Consider the following 14,325-nt stretch of genomic DNA (forward strand, 5'->3'; position numbering starts at 1 on the left):
CAAGAGAGGGAAAGAAGTCTTCAGTGAAGCCTGCAGTAGGGTTGGGATGTTATCATGGCTTCGAACAGTCACCCTGCCTGGTCAGTGGGAGGAAAAACCCCAAGAACTGCAAGAGTCCCACTTTGGCTCAGCATGTGGCCTCATCTCTCATTGGCCAGCCAGCACCATGGGTACCACAAACGCCATGCTGCCCTTTCTGTAGCTTTGTACCCACTCTGCCATGGGGGGAGCTGGGCTGTGACTCACCTGCAAGTGCCACTATAACTGGAAACTTGTACTCTGCTGGGCATTAAGGAGTAAACCTGAAGGGCACAGAGGAAGAGTCACATCTGCAGTCAGGAATGCAACCACAGAGCAGTGCCCATCATTTCTCTTTGCACACCTATGACTCACCATAGCCCATCTATGCCAGTGCCATGGAAAGGATGGCACATGGCTAGCATCCCCAGCTGTGGAGCAGAGCAGATTTGGGAACACTCTGTCTCCTGGGTCCTATATTACCTCAAGGTAAGCAAAGCAGCCAAGGAGGGTCACATGCCTGTCAGGAGGGAATAAATCTCTTTCTCCATCTTAAAGGTTTGCTGTTTTAAAGTCTGAAAGGGTGAGGACTATCAGTCACCATCCCAAAATGAAAGGCAGTTCTTTTCTGACCCAGTTTTATCTGGAAAACAGTGATCAGTGCTAATACTGCAGTTGGAGGGGAAGAACAAACCCTGCACAGCGTTAGGAGCTTGTAAGTTGTAGCAACCCAGGTAGCCACTGCCTTATATATTAGAGACAGAGCTTAGCCTTATAGCTAGCCTATTTTAAGGTATTATTTATTCTGATCAGGCAGTTAGCCTTTGAAGTTAGTGGTTTTACCAAGCTGTGCAAGCCACTTCACAGAGAGGAGTTATTAGAGGTTTAAGGTTCTAGTTTGGAGTAATGTGCTAAACTCTAGTGAGGTTGAACAAGACTGAACCTAGTACAATAGGTTACCAAATGGAATAAATTAATCTTTAAAACAGCTTTGTTGGCTTTGACACACTGAAATTCCTTGATGCTTACAGTTAAACACAGGCACTGTTTAAACTGTTTTCCCTAACTAGTTCTTGCCTGCAGCACTTATCGCTATGTAGTTCACCATTTGATGATCATTCCCTGTAGCCCGTGTTTGACACATTGCTTTGCAATCAGTTTGCGTCTGAACTTGACTGACAGTCCAGACTATTATATGACTCAGTATTCAGTTTAATGCCACTTTTTGTCAGTATTGACTGAAATCAAGCCACATGTATCTGCGGGGCAGCTTTACCACAGCCCTGGTATGGAAGTTCGTTTCGTTCACGTGGAGCAAGACAGTCCGCATGAAGTAAGGGAAGCTGTATTTGCTGGCGATGTGTTTTCTGCCGTGGACTTTCCCGGTTCCACGGGAGGCTCCCGGGCAGGACACAGCCCAGCTCGGGGCTGCTGCCGCGGGGCTCTGGCACCCTCTGCTGTCCACGGCCCGGGATCCCCGCTCTGCAGCACCGCCAACTCAGAAGCGCAGGATTTGCTCACACTTCCAGGTATTCAGACTTTTCTCGCGTTTGGTATTTTGTTGGTCACAGACTTAATTTGAGTAGAATCAGGGCGAAGCCTAAGCTACATCAGGAGATAACAAAAAACAGAGCCAAAATCACAATGGTGATAACTCCATCTCGGAAGTGTGGGGAAGATGTTACCTCAAGAGGCTTTGTTTTATAGCATTGACATTGTTTGCTCAGCAGAAGGGGAGCCCCCAAATATTTTTTTTGGGGGGGGGGCGGGACTATTGGGTCAGTGCTCTATTTAAGACTCTAATTAAAAAATAAAAGTCAGCCCCAATTTCTAGTCTCTCCAGTACAGCTCAGTGTCACCATCATGACACCCAGTCATACTGTCAAGGTTACAGTGCACTACAGATTCAAAAGGTGGATTTAGGTAGTTCCTTTCTACAAATTTGAGTCATCTCTGAGTCACTGCAAATTATTTCTATTGCTTCAACGATCAAAAGCTCCTCTTTCCATCAAACAAGGTAAAAATACTACAGAAGGACTCACACCTTGGGTGGGATGCTTCAGACAGATAAGTACCAAGTGCAGGTCCAGTCAGCATGAGTAAGGCTGGCAGAATCCAGCGCAGTATTAACTGAAAGCAGTATTTAGCTCTCCCCCACCCCCAAGCAGAAACTCCACAGGGTATTCTGAATACTAAACCAGACCAGATATATTAAACTAATCTGATACCCTCCACTGCAAGTTTCATCCCATGGAAAGAACACTATACCCCCTTTGCCCTTTCTCTCCCACTCTTATGCTCCAGAGGCCAAGTTCTGCAGTCGGGGTGAGCACCCCCCTTCCCAGGGGATGTTCCACTGCACACACATACACAGCTTCTTTTTGGCCCAGGGAGCAGGAATGCCACCAGAAGAGCATCACGGCTTTGACACTACTTGCAGGCACAAGCACCTAGCCCATTGTGATCCAGGGCACACACCTAGGGAGGCAGCTGTGGGATGCTATGTGCACAGGAGGGAGCTGCACCCCAGCTCCCTCTTTCCTGAGCACCAGAACCACAGTGCTGCACAGGAGCAGAGCCATAGGTATGGGGAGGAGAGTGGTCATCACCAGCCTGGCAAGCATGGAAATCACACAGACACTAAGCACATTGTCCACAGCTCACCTCAGTATTGAGGTGCTTACCTAGGCAAGGGTGTCACTGGGAATATGTGAGAAGCTGAGGTTGAAGTGCCAAGGACAGGCTAAAATTCAAACCAAAGGTGATCAGTGGAGCTCGGGTCCCAGGAGGTTTGGAGCAGGTACTCCATCATCACCATTTCAGCTCCACCTAAACTCTCCCTCCTGCCTAGCTGGGGATCCCTGTCTGCATCCTCCTTCCCTTGCCTCCAGGACCTCTTTGCCCCATGCCTTGTGTATAGGGTAAAGGCCCAGGAGACCTCCTCAGCAAGGACCAAGACAGAGAAGGTCCAAGCACCACCATCATACTATATCCACCATCACTAAAACACCCCCCTCATTTCACAGCTGGACCCACATCTTCCTTGTGGAGTCTTCTGCTGTTCACACAGTTGTGGAAGAGCTTCTTGTCACCCTTGAAACCCTTTGCCAGTTTGCAGACCAGATGAGCTTTCATTTTCCCAACACCATCCCTACATACCCAGGCAGGGTTTCTGTAGTCTATAATCCTCTGTTTTTCCCTGCAGCCTCCTCCTGCACACCACCTTTTTGCTGTCAAACTCAGCCATGAGCTGTCTCCTCTGCCTAACCACTCTAGTTTCCTGAGATACATTTTACCAAGTATTGCAGCAGACTGGTTTTGCGATTGAAGGAGACATCACAGTTTCTTCCTACCCAAAAGGAAACCAGGAACATCTTGCATCATCTTTTCAGGCACTGTTCACCTTTATGGCAACAAGGGGGCAGAAAAGCCACTACCACTTTCCCAGACGCCCTGCTCCCTCCAGTTGTGCTCCATCAGCCACTATAAGAAGGCAGTGCTGAGCAGTGACTCACCTGAGCCCACTGTGGGCCAGGGTCCCAAACATACAGGTAGGATCCACAGAGCAGACACAGGCATAACTATAGCTGAACTAGAAAGCAGCAACCCAGCAGAGCTCAGACTAGGATTTACAGCCCTGAGTTGAACTTAAGTAAACTCCTGGGCCCATGGGCAGGGGTGTGGGTGTAGCCTCCAGGTGAAGCTGCTCACGGACCTTAGTATCTATTAGTGCCCTCAGGGCCCTGACAACACGTCTGACTGTCAAAGGGAACAGAAACAAACTGCTGACATCTGTCCAAAGGAGGCAAGGGATGAGCTGGGAGAGAAAGGGTGAGGGCGCTGCCAAAGCCCCAGAGCAGCCCTCGGCAAAGTCAAGTTCAGCTCCTGGCATTGCTGATGTCTTCCCATGCAATCCTGGAAAACCATGAAGGTGCTTACACATCTATTGATATGTTTAATCTAAAATCATGATCATATCTATCTTTAACCCTTTTAAACATGATGAACTTAAGCCCCACCTTGACTTGTGGCTCTTCTAGTGCTTGTGGGATCTCAGGACAGGAACAAAGACTAAACACTGCCTGGAGGCTGAACCAAGGCAATTTCTCTGTGGCCCAAGCTTTCTTTGCCTGTCTTCCCTGCTGTAAGCTTTCCAAGGCAAATGCCTGTGACCTCCACTAGAAGGCAAACGGTACAAAATACAGACAGGCAGTGCTGTCTGCCTGGCCTGTGCCCTTCTCATTCAGCATCAGCCTTTGCAGTGGCACTGGACCAGGTCCCATGGCTGCAGGCGTGTGGCAGCTTGTCTCACCCAGTGCTAGAACTGTGCAGCATTTAGGGTCAGCCTCCAGAAGCCAGGCAGGCGCTGTCATATGCCGTTGGGAGAAAAGGGCAGGAGTTTTCATCTCTTGCTGAATTCTTGCCAGTGCTTTGATTTCCCTGGTCTGGGTGACACATGGCATGGCAGTGCATCCCGAATCTCCCTTCCCAAGGGCACTGTTTTCTCCCACTTTGTGCAAGGCAGCTGGTGCCCAAGTGCTCTGCTTTCCTTTTCCTTCAGTAAAGGATGAGCCTAGATAAAGGGGACTCCAATACAAGCACATGTAAAGCACAGCTCTTTGAGTATTTACAGCTTAGTCAACTCATCGCTTCACACATAAGTATGTGTAAAGGCACTGACCCACATGGTCCAGACATAACTTCCCTCTGAGCAGGGCTTCACCTGCACTGTGCTGTCACCTGCCTCCACATGTCATTGTGCCTTCCCAGCAGCTCCTTGGTGGCCTGTCCCATGCTGTTGTCCCCATCCACAACCCATCTGAGCCCAGCTCTGGCCCCAACACAGGGGAGCGGGCATGCACTGACGGTCCAGTGCTCCTCCCAGCAGCACTCCAAAACAGGAACAGGTAACAAGTGGTGCTTACTTGTTTTTCAGGCTGGCCATGCTCAAGATCCAGCAGAGAGGGAGTATTTTGGGCAAAATAAAGGGACAAGGAGAATCCATTCCTTACTGTACTTCTTAATAATTGGGGGCATCTTTCAAGATCTCTGTCAGTTAGGCTTGTTTCCCGATTTCTAGTGCAAGGCATGGGTTCCTCTGTAAACTGCATGTTGCCTGGTGTTTGTACAACCCAGTTGGTGTCTCTACTCCTTTCACCATTTCCAGCCTGGAGGAAGGCTGACCACCAGGAGGTATTGCAAGGATTACCCTAAACCACAAACCTCTCTTTTTCAGCTTAGCTGGCCTGTACATTAGTTTCTGACTCCCACTGAACAAGCTGCTGGAATATCCCTCACCTTTCATATAAAATGTCCCTGCTCACTATGCGGCTTTCCTTTCACTTAGCCCAGAGGCAAAGATCCTGTGTCATTTCTGCCCTCATTATACAAAACAGAAGTTTGGGAGACAGTAGAGAGTCCCATCACCTCCCCAGTACCTGAGCCAGCACAATTCCTAATCCCTCTGAAGCTGCAGGGGAAGCTGCAGCCCAATACATGTAATCCACTCCTGACATCACCAAAACACTGTGAACATGATTAGCTATACCCACCATGCACACCTCCCTTCCTCACCCCCCCGCTTAGTTAGAACCAGCAATACTGCTCCTCAAATGACTCTCACTCCTGTACCTTTGCCATCATCTTGTTAATGTGAGCCCACCCTCGCATCAGTGCTTTTTCCCTTTGCTTTGAGTTAGGCCCACCTCTCTCTCCCTTTTTCTTGTTCTCACATGCTTCTTTATGCTTTTATCATCACACTGATTATAAAATGCCCGTTTTCATCTGCACGAAACAGGGGCACCCTGAGATATAGTCTATAAATCATTTAACATAAAGTATTTTTCACTCTCTGTGTGTGTGTGAGCTTGTTTGCCTGTTTTTTCCTTCCCATCTGGAAGGACACAGCTGTTATTTTTATCTCAACTCTGAAGCGCTAATATTTTAAATATTGCTTATTAAAAAAAAAAAAGCAAGTGTGGGTACATCAAATCTGTGGAGGCTCACATGGTTACATTTTAAGGTTTACATACAGCTCCATGTGTAAACATATGCCTCTTTGATACAGCACTGCCTTTTTTCTGAAGACTGAAGATGCTCTGGAGATATGAAGGGCTCAGCCTGTGAGGTGCTGCCTCCTTTGACGCTGCTCCAGCACAGCACTTACGCACATGCTTAACTTTAAAGGTAGGCAGAGGGACCTTATGAAAGCGGCGGGCCGGCTCACATGCCTAGCGAGAAACACGCGCTTTAAGTGCTCTGCTGGACTGGGGCCAGAGAGCCCAGTGTGTGTGAGGATGGAGCCATAATTAATTCAGGCTCACAATGCCGCTTTGAGGTACATATTGCTGTGAGAGCTGCTCAAAATGTGGAAATGCCATTCTGTGGGAAATTCTGTTATTTGATTATTTTTTTTTTGCTAAGGGCAAAATGAGTGTGGGCTTTCAATAAAATAAAAGCCTCATTTAACACTTTAAACTATATATTATTTAAATGCATCCCCCCTCGTTCCAGTTCCCAGCCTTCTTCTCTTTGTCCCTAACAAAAGATTAAAAACAAGTAATGGTGGTTGATACAAGGGAAATAAACAGGGTGTAATGTAAAATCCGTGACCATTCTTAACCATTCTGAAGCTGTAAGAGGAAACTAAGATTTTGTCAACCTATCATCCCTTTCAGGCGCAAAACACAGTAATACCTAAAAAATATATATTTTATATATAAAATATAAAAAAAACCCCTCACGTTTACATATATTGTCACTCCAATAATCAACAAGGGCAAGAAGGAGGACCTGGGGAACTATAGGCCAGTCAGCCTCACCTCCATCCCTGGAAAGGTAATGGAGCCGTTCATCCTGGAGGTCATCTCCAGGCATGTAGAGGACAAGAAGGTTATCAGACACAGTCAACATGGATTCACCAAGGGAAGATCATGCTTGACCAAGCTGATAGCCTTCTACGATGGCGTGACTGGCTGGGTCGACAAAGGGAGAGCAGTGGATGTTGTCTATCTCGACTTCAGCATGTCTTTTGACACTGTCTCTCATAGCATCCTCATAGACAAGCTTAGGACGTGTGGGCTGGATGAGTGGTCAGCGAGATGGATAGAGAACTGGCTCAACAACAGAACTCAGAGGGCCATGATCAATGGGGCAGAGTTTGGTTGGAGGCCTATAACTAGCGGTGTTCCCCAGGGGTCTGTGCTGGGTCCAGTCCTGTTCAACATATTCATCAATGACCTGGATGATGGGAGAGAGCGTACCCTCAGCAAGTTTGCTGATGACACCAAGCTGGGAGGAGTGTCTGATACACAGGAAGGCTGGGCTGCCATCCAGCGAAACCTGAACAGGCTGGAGAGCTGGGCTGAGGGGAACCTAGCAAAATTCAACCAGAGCAAGTGCAAGGTCCTGCACCTGGGGAGGAACAACCCCATGCACCAGTACAGGCTGGGGGCTGACCTACTAGAAAGCAGCTCTGTTGAGAAGGACCTGGGAGTGCTGGTGGACAACAAGTTGACCATGAGCCAGCACTGTACCCTTGTGCCCAAGAAGGCCAACGATATCCTGGGCTGCATTAAAAGGAGTGTGGCCAGCAGATCGAGAGAGGTTATCCTCCCATTCTACTCTGCCATAGTGAGACCACATTTGGAGTACTGTGTCCAGTTCTGGGCTCCCAGTTAAAGAAGGATGTGGAGCTGCTTGAGCAAGTCCAGTGGAGAGCTACCAAGATGATGAGGGGACTGGAGCATCTCCCTTATGAGGAAAGGCTGAGAGACCTGGGTTTGTTTAGCCTGGAGAGGACTGAGGGGGGATCCTTTCAAGACTTATAAATATCTGAAGGGAGGGTGTCAGGGTGATGGGACTAGGCTCTTTTCAATAGTGCCCAACAACAGGACAAGGGGCAATGGGCACAAGTGGGAACACAGGAAGTTCCACCTCAGTATGAGAAAAAGCTTCTTTCCTGTGAGGGTGACGGAGCAGTGGAACAGGCTGCTCAGGGATGGTGTGGAGTTTCCTTCCCTGGAGACATTCAAAACCCACCTGGATGTGTTCCTGTACCCCCTGCTCTAGGTGTCCAAGCTGAAGCAGGGGGGTTGGACAAGATGATCTCCAGAGGTCCCTTCCAACCCCTCCCATTCTGTGATTCTGTGATTCTGTTTACAACAAAGGGATCTTAGAGTATGATTTATGGAAAATAAGGAGAAAAAATCACAGGAGTTTGAGGTTTTTGCATTAAAATATTTTATAATTCTGTACACTGGCCTTGCTAAGAGCAGGTGAGACCTTTCTGAAAGCACACAGTGTGTAGGGTGGGTGGCAGGAAGGGGATAATGCCCAGGCTTAGAGACCCAGGGGTGAGGGGAGCACGGCTTCCAGAACTGGGAGAGGGTGCAGCCAGCATGGCCAGGACTCAGAATCTTCCCATTGCAGCATGCCTGTAAATCTTAATTTCTTCCAAAACACCACCACAGTGGTCCGAAGCCAGGCAGAAAGTGTGCGGAGTACTTGGCTTTAGGTCGGTAACAGAGCAACCAACAGCCATCTCTGACAACATGGCAAAAAAGTTAAACGCACAGGCACATGCCTTATTGACCAGGGATTGGGATAAGTTGGATGTTTAAATACATGCTTCAATATTTACTGAATCATGGCTTCTGCCAGGATTTAAGCCAGAAATGACTGAAGTCTAGATTTCCACTGTCTTCACTCTGTGTGTCATCAGGTAACTTATCTGGACAATTGGTTCTCCCACAACTCCACTCACTTCAGTTGGATTGCTCCTGCGTGCCAGCTGCTTGCCGTTACCTGCACCAAGTTTCAGCTAGGGAGGCTGGTAAAGATGGCACTAAGAGGAAAAACAAAATAAAGTTCAAATGAGACCCAAGAGACACAGGCTGTATTTAGAGCTCTGTGGGAGCATTTCTTGGTAACCACAGGCAATTCATGCTACAGCTCTAGGCATTAGATACGCATCGGTGTAAGTGCTGCAAGATGATTAGCATGGCAGAAGAACCAGGAATGATTATTAATAAAGCAAGGCAAGGACAAAGCCAGCAGGAACCAAGGATGTGTGGGATGATGACTCTAGTCGTCATTCACCTCTATCTTTACCAACGCTGTTGGGTCCCAGGCTTTGGGAACGAAATTGCCATTTGATCCAAACACTGACCCACCATCAGTGAAGGAAGAGTTAGTACATGAATTACTACAGGAGCTTGACCTCTACAGATCAACACCGTCCACCAAGGGTGTTGAGAGAGCTGGCTGACGTCATTGCAAGGCCCCTCTCCATAATCTTTGAGAAGTCATGGAGAACAGGGAATGTCTGAGAGGACTGGAGGAAGGCAAATGTTACCCCTATCTACAAGAAGGGCTTGAGGGAGGGTCCGGGTAACTATAGGCCCATCAGCCTTACTTCAATCCCTGGGCAAGTTATGGAATGAATCTTCCTGGGGGCCATCACAAGTCAAATGAAGCATGTGACTGGGAAAAGCCAACATGGCTTCACTAAGGGCAGATCATGTTTGACAAACCTGGTGGCCTTCTGTGACAAAGTGACTTGCCTGGTTGACATGGGGTGGGCGGTGGACATTGTCTACCTGGACTTCTCCAAGGCCTTTGACACAGTCCCCCCCAGTCTCTTCCTGGAGAAAGTAATGTGTTATGGCCTAGACAAGTGGTCTGCACAGTGGGTGGGGAACTGGCTGACAGGCCGCACCCAAAGGGTGGTGATAAATAGCTCCTTTTCCAAGTGCCAACCTGTCACAAGTGGAGTCCCCCAGGGATCAATATTGGGCCCAACATTATTCAATATTTTTATAAGTGATCTGGATAACAGGATCAAGTGTAGCCTGATGAAGTTTGCTGATGACACCAAGCTGAGGGGGGAAGTAGACACTCCAGAAGGGAGAGCTGCTCTGCAGGAAGATCTGGATAGGCTGGAAGAGGGGGCCAGGAAGAACCTTATGAAGTTCAACAAGGACAAGTGTAAGGTCTTGCACCTGGGAAAACATAATCCAGAAGTGCAGCACAGACTGGGATCCACCTGGCTGGAGAGCAGCTCTGTGGAAAGGGACCTGGGGGCCCTGGTGGACAAGAAGCTCAACATGAGCGAACAGTGTGCTGCTGCGGCCAAGAAGGCCAACAGGATGCTGGGTTGCATCAAAAAGGGCATCACCAGCAGAGATAAAGAAGGCATTATCCCACTCTACTCAGCGCTTGTCAGGCCACACCTGGAGTACTGTGTACAGTTCTGGTCCCCACTATACAAAAAGGATGTGGGCAGGCTGGAAAGGGTCCAGAGAAGGGCCACCAAGATGATCAAAGGACTGGGAAGCCTGCCATATGAGGATAGGCTGGGAGAGCTGGGTTTGTTCTGCCTTGAGAAAAGGAGGCTTCTAGGGGATCTCATCACCATGTACCAGTAGTTAAGGGGCAGCTACAAAGATGGAGACTCCCTTTTTACAAGGAGTCACATGGAGAGGACAAGGGGGAATGGACACAAGTTGCTCTTTGGGAGGTTCTGATTGGACACCAGAAGAAAATTCTTCACATTGAGAACAGTCAACCACTGGAATAATCTCCCCAGGGCAGTGGTTGACTCGGCCACATTGGACACCTTCAAGAGTCATCTGGACAGGGTGCTGGGCCGTCTTGTCTAGACTGTGCCCTTCCCAGAAAGGATGGACTGGATGATCCCTGAGGTCCCTTCCAACCTGTGATTCTGTGATTCTGTGTGATTCTGATGTGGAGGTATGGTAGAATCAGCAGTCTGTGCTAGTCTGCAGCAACCACACAATATTATTTTTAAGGTATTTTTGTTTTGTTGTGCGTCAGGGGTTGATGATGTACTGAGAGGAATTTCTCTAAAGCTCAGCAAGGGCAAGGGAAAGCAAGCATGAACATGATAAAAGGCCAGAGAAGGAATAAGCCCCTTGCTGGCTTCAAACATAAACATGTGCTTATAAAAATAAGGCCATTTCCTTGTAACTGGAGTGTGCAGGAAGTTTGTTATTATAAGTAGAAAATAGAACCTGTTCTTAATGAGGAACACTTGTCCATAGTCAAACATCTTGTCAACAATGATAATTCTTCTGAGCTTCTCCACACCTGTGACATCCCAGAAGAATTATCTTCTAAGAAATATGATCAAAAAGTCCATAAAGCCCAAACAAGGAATTTACTGGACAAGATTCTAAGAGCAGGAAATTGGAAAAATGAAAGCACAGTTAAAAAGGAAACCTACCATAAACACTGCAGCAAAAAGTGGTGTATCAATGCTGACATCAATTACTTAGGGAAGGCTGGGAAAAACTTCACAACAGGAATACATATGCCTTTCATTATTCGGTTCAGCCATTGGAGAAGATTGAACACCCCTGTGATTGCTTGTGTCCTCCTGATGCTGATGTGACCAAATTCAGGAAATGTGGGAAACCAGTCAGAATAGGCATCTAGCATCAAAGACAGAGAAGAACAGTCAGAGCTTCTGGACAGCTCTAGGACCTGTAGATTTTCATTCTAAAAAGTTGCACATGGGAAGTTCAAAGAAGCACAAACAGGAACTTAAGGCAAACAAGGGGTGCAGAGCAGAGACCCTGGTCTCTGCTGTCATCCCCACTCTCATCCCCACTCTCTTCACTCCCTTGGGCAATTATGCAGCCATTTTGCCATGCCACCTGAGTAACCCACAGGTGCAAGGCAAGGAACATTTGTAGCTTGCTGCCTGCATTTTCTGCATGAGTGACATAAATCACAGGGCATTTTCTAAGGTCTGTGATTTCATGGGTGCTGGCTATAAACCAAAAAAAAGAATATTGTCATCTCTTGTGGGTGAAATTGGTAATGGGCAGAGTACTTTCAGAATTATTTGATGTGATTTATTCTCAAGATTCAATATATTGCTATGCTATTCTCATCAAAACCCCCTTTTCAGACCTTAACTCTGTGTTAAGACCTACAGAAAAAGGGTAAACTTATGATGCAAAACAAGCGGCTATGTGAAGGTCTCAAGTTTGCTGCCACCATGTAACAAATTACATTTGGGGACTGTGTACTCAGGACTTAGCACCTTATTATTTTTGTTAATACCTCCTATCTCATTCTCTGGAAGGACAGACAGAAAGCCTGATTGTACTGCAGTCAAAAGGAGATTTGCCATTAACTTTGCTGAAGCCAGGATTTCATCTTCTGTATGGGTCCAGTGCTTAGTTCCATATGTGTGCAACCTGGCTAATGTTCCAAGGTACATTTTTGTCAACAGAAGCACCACCAATACCTTTGCTGTTTCCTGAAGTAATTTAAATTAACTCCATAATGCAATTCAGAGTGGAAAAGGCAATAGAGGTTTAAAGTTGCAGCAATTTGATTCAGCTCAGCTACAAAAATGACAAATAGCCCCATCTGACTTGGAACTATATGAAAAGTGCAATTCCTTGTGTGTTACACTGAAATAGCCTCATTATTATTTCATAAGCTAGCTTGCCACAGTGTCAACATGGATAAACAAACACGGGAAAATCACTCCGATCACTTCTCAGAATCTTACACTGAGAAGCATTTGTGAATGTAAATATTAAGGGTGGGAAAACCTAAAAAAGTCTCTGACCCTTATTTCCAAGGTCTGGGATCTTGCGAGATTTGGTTACATAGTGAGAAATTTGAAACTTTGACAACTTGGCTTCAAAAATATTTTTTCAATATACATCATTTTCCTGTTACTAAGTAGAAGAGAGACAAGCCTCTTATCCAATCTCTTCACAGATCGGGATAAAAAAGCACCTCTCTTTAACCATGGGAAATTGAAGATCAAAATGCTGCTTTGATTTAAATAGTAATAACTGTAATATTAAAAGATAGAGTAGGCATTTCTATCTTTAGTCATCTCCTTAGATCTAGGATGGGGTACATTTCTGCCAATGTGTTTATGCCGAACTTAGGCTGATTTCTCTGGTTTCACCTAAATTGTTGCATTCTGCTTCTTTTTCTTTTTCTTTATGTCTTTATGTTTCATGTTCTCATTCAACTGCTTGGGGATGTAAAAAATATATATTTTTGAATACAAATAAAATCTTTTGCAGCTTTCGTTCTTCTTACACACAAAAAAAAATTGAGAGCGACAGAAAGTTACAGGTTTCATCAGCAACTGGCAATTTGCCCCAGACCTCACCCAACTTGGAGCAAGTGTCCAAATGGGTGGTGGTGGGACCCTTCTGGAAAGGACACTTGTCTGGGCTGTAGCAGTGACATGCTCTGTACACTTCCCTTCTTGGAAAAACCACTTTTTTAACCCAGCCTGTCATCATAGCAAGTAGCATTTGCCACAATTGTAAATCCCAAAGTTGAGACACATTTTGAAAGCTGCTAAAACGTGCTACATTTCCTTGCTTTCCAATGACAGTCCTAGATGTGCCCTGCCTATGTGGGACACTAGGCCTGAAGGTCATATCTGTAGGCAAGAATTTCCCATCATCAGTTATAATTGGATCTTGAGAAAAAGGAAAGAAGGAAGGAGGGAAGAAGGGTGGGAAGGAAGGAGGGAAAGAAGATAGATTTTTACACACTTCAAAGACAAATTCATAGAAGTATTCACAACAAATAAGTCTTTGCAGAATTGAGACCATTTGGATGGATGCACTTCTGAGCATTTTTTCTGATCTGTTGAGGATTTTGGCATGATATGAAGCAGTAATTTAGTGACTCTTCCAGATGGCTTAAGGCTGTTCATTGAAGAAGATGACAGATAGCATGTAAATATATAGCTATTGGCCTCTCCAGCTTCCAGATCTAGTGAACTCATATGGGATGAGTCAGGGAGAAAAGTAGAAGCTCTACAGCAGCATAATGCTGAACAGCTGTGACCAGAGCCTATAACTATTTAACTGTGTTGAGAAAATGGTCAGGTACTGTCTATCACCTAAGCTGTTCTCCTGCTCAGGAATATTTTGTAGGTGACAATATTCAGCAGTAAACTGAGCCCATGCGGGAGAATAGCAGTACACATGCTTTTGTTGTTTCAGACTGTATGTGCTTTGGGTATGAATGAGCTTCCAATAACACAGGAAAGGTCAGGTAGGGCAGACGCTGTTTCATGTTGCTCCAGCACTATACGATGTGTTATCTTAATCATGTCATACACAGCAATCCACGCAGGCAACACATTTTAAATACAAGCTGCAGACACGGGGCTTGAGTTTCCTCTCACATACATTGGCTCCATGCTAGCACTGCTTCATCGTTTTCAGTGCAAATTCACACTGGTTTAGATCAGCAGGAATGAGACCGGAGAACTATTATATTTGCCAGATG

Source organism: Phalacrocorax aristotelis, chromosome 7 (genome assembly GCF_949628215.1).
Source record: "Phalacrocorax aristotelis chromosome 7, bGulAri2.1, whole genome shotgun sequence".
NCBI classification, from domain to species: Eukaryota; Metazoa; Chordata; class Aves; order Suliformes; family Phalacrocoracidae; genus Phalacrocorax; species Phalacrocorax aristotelis.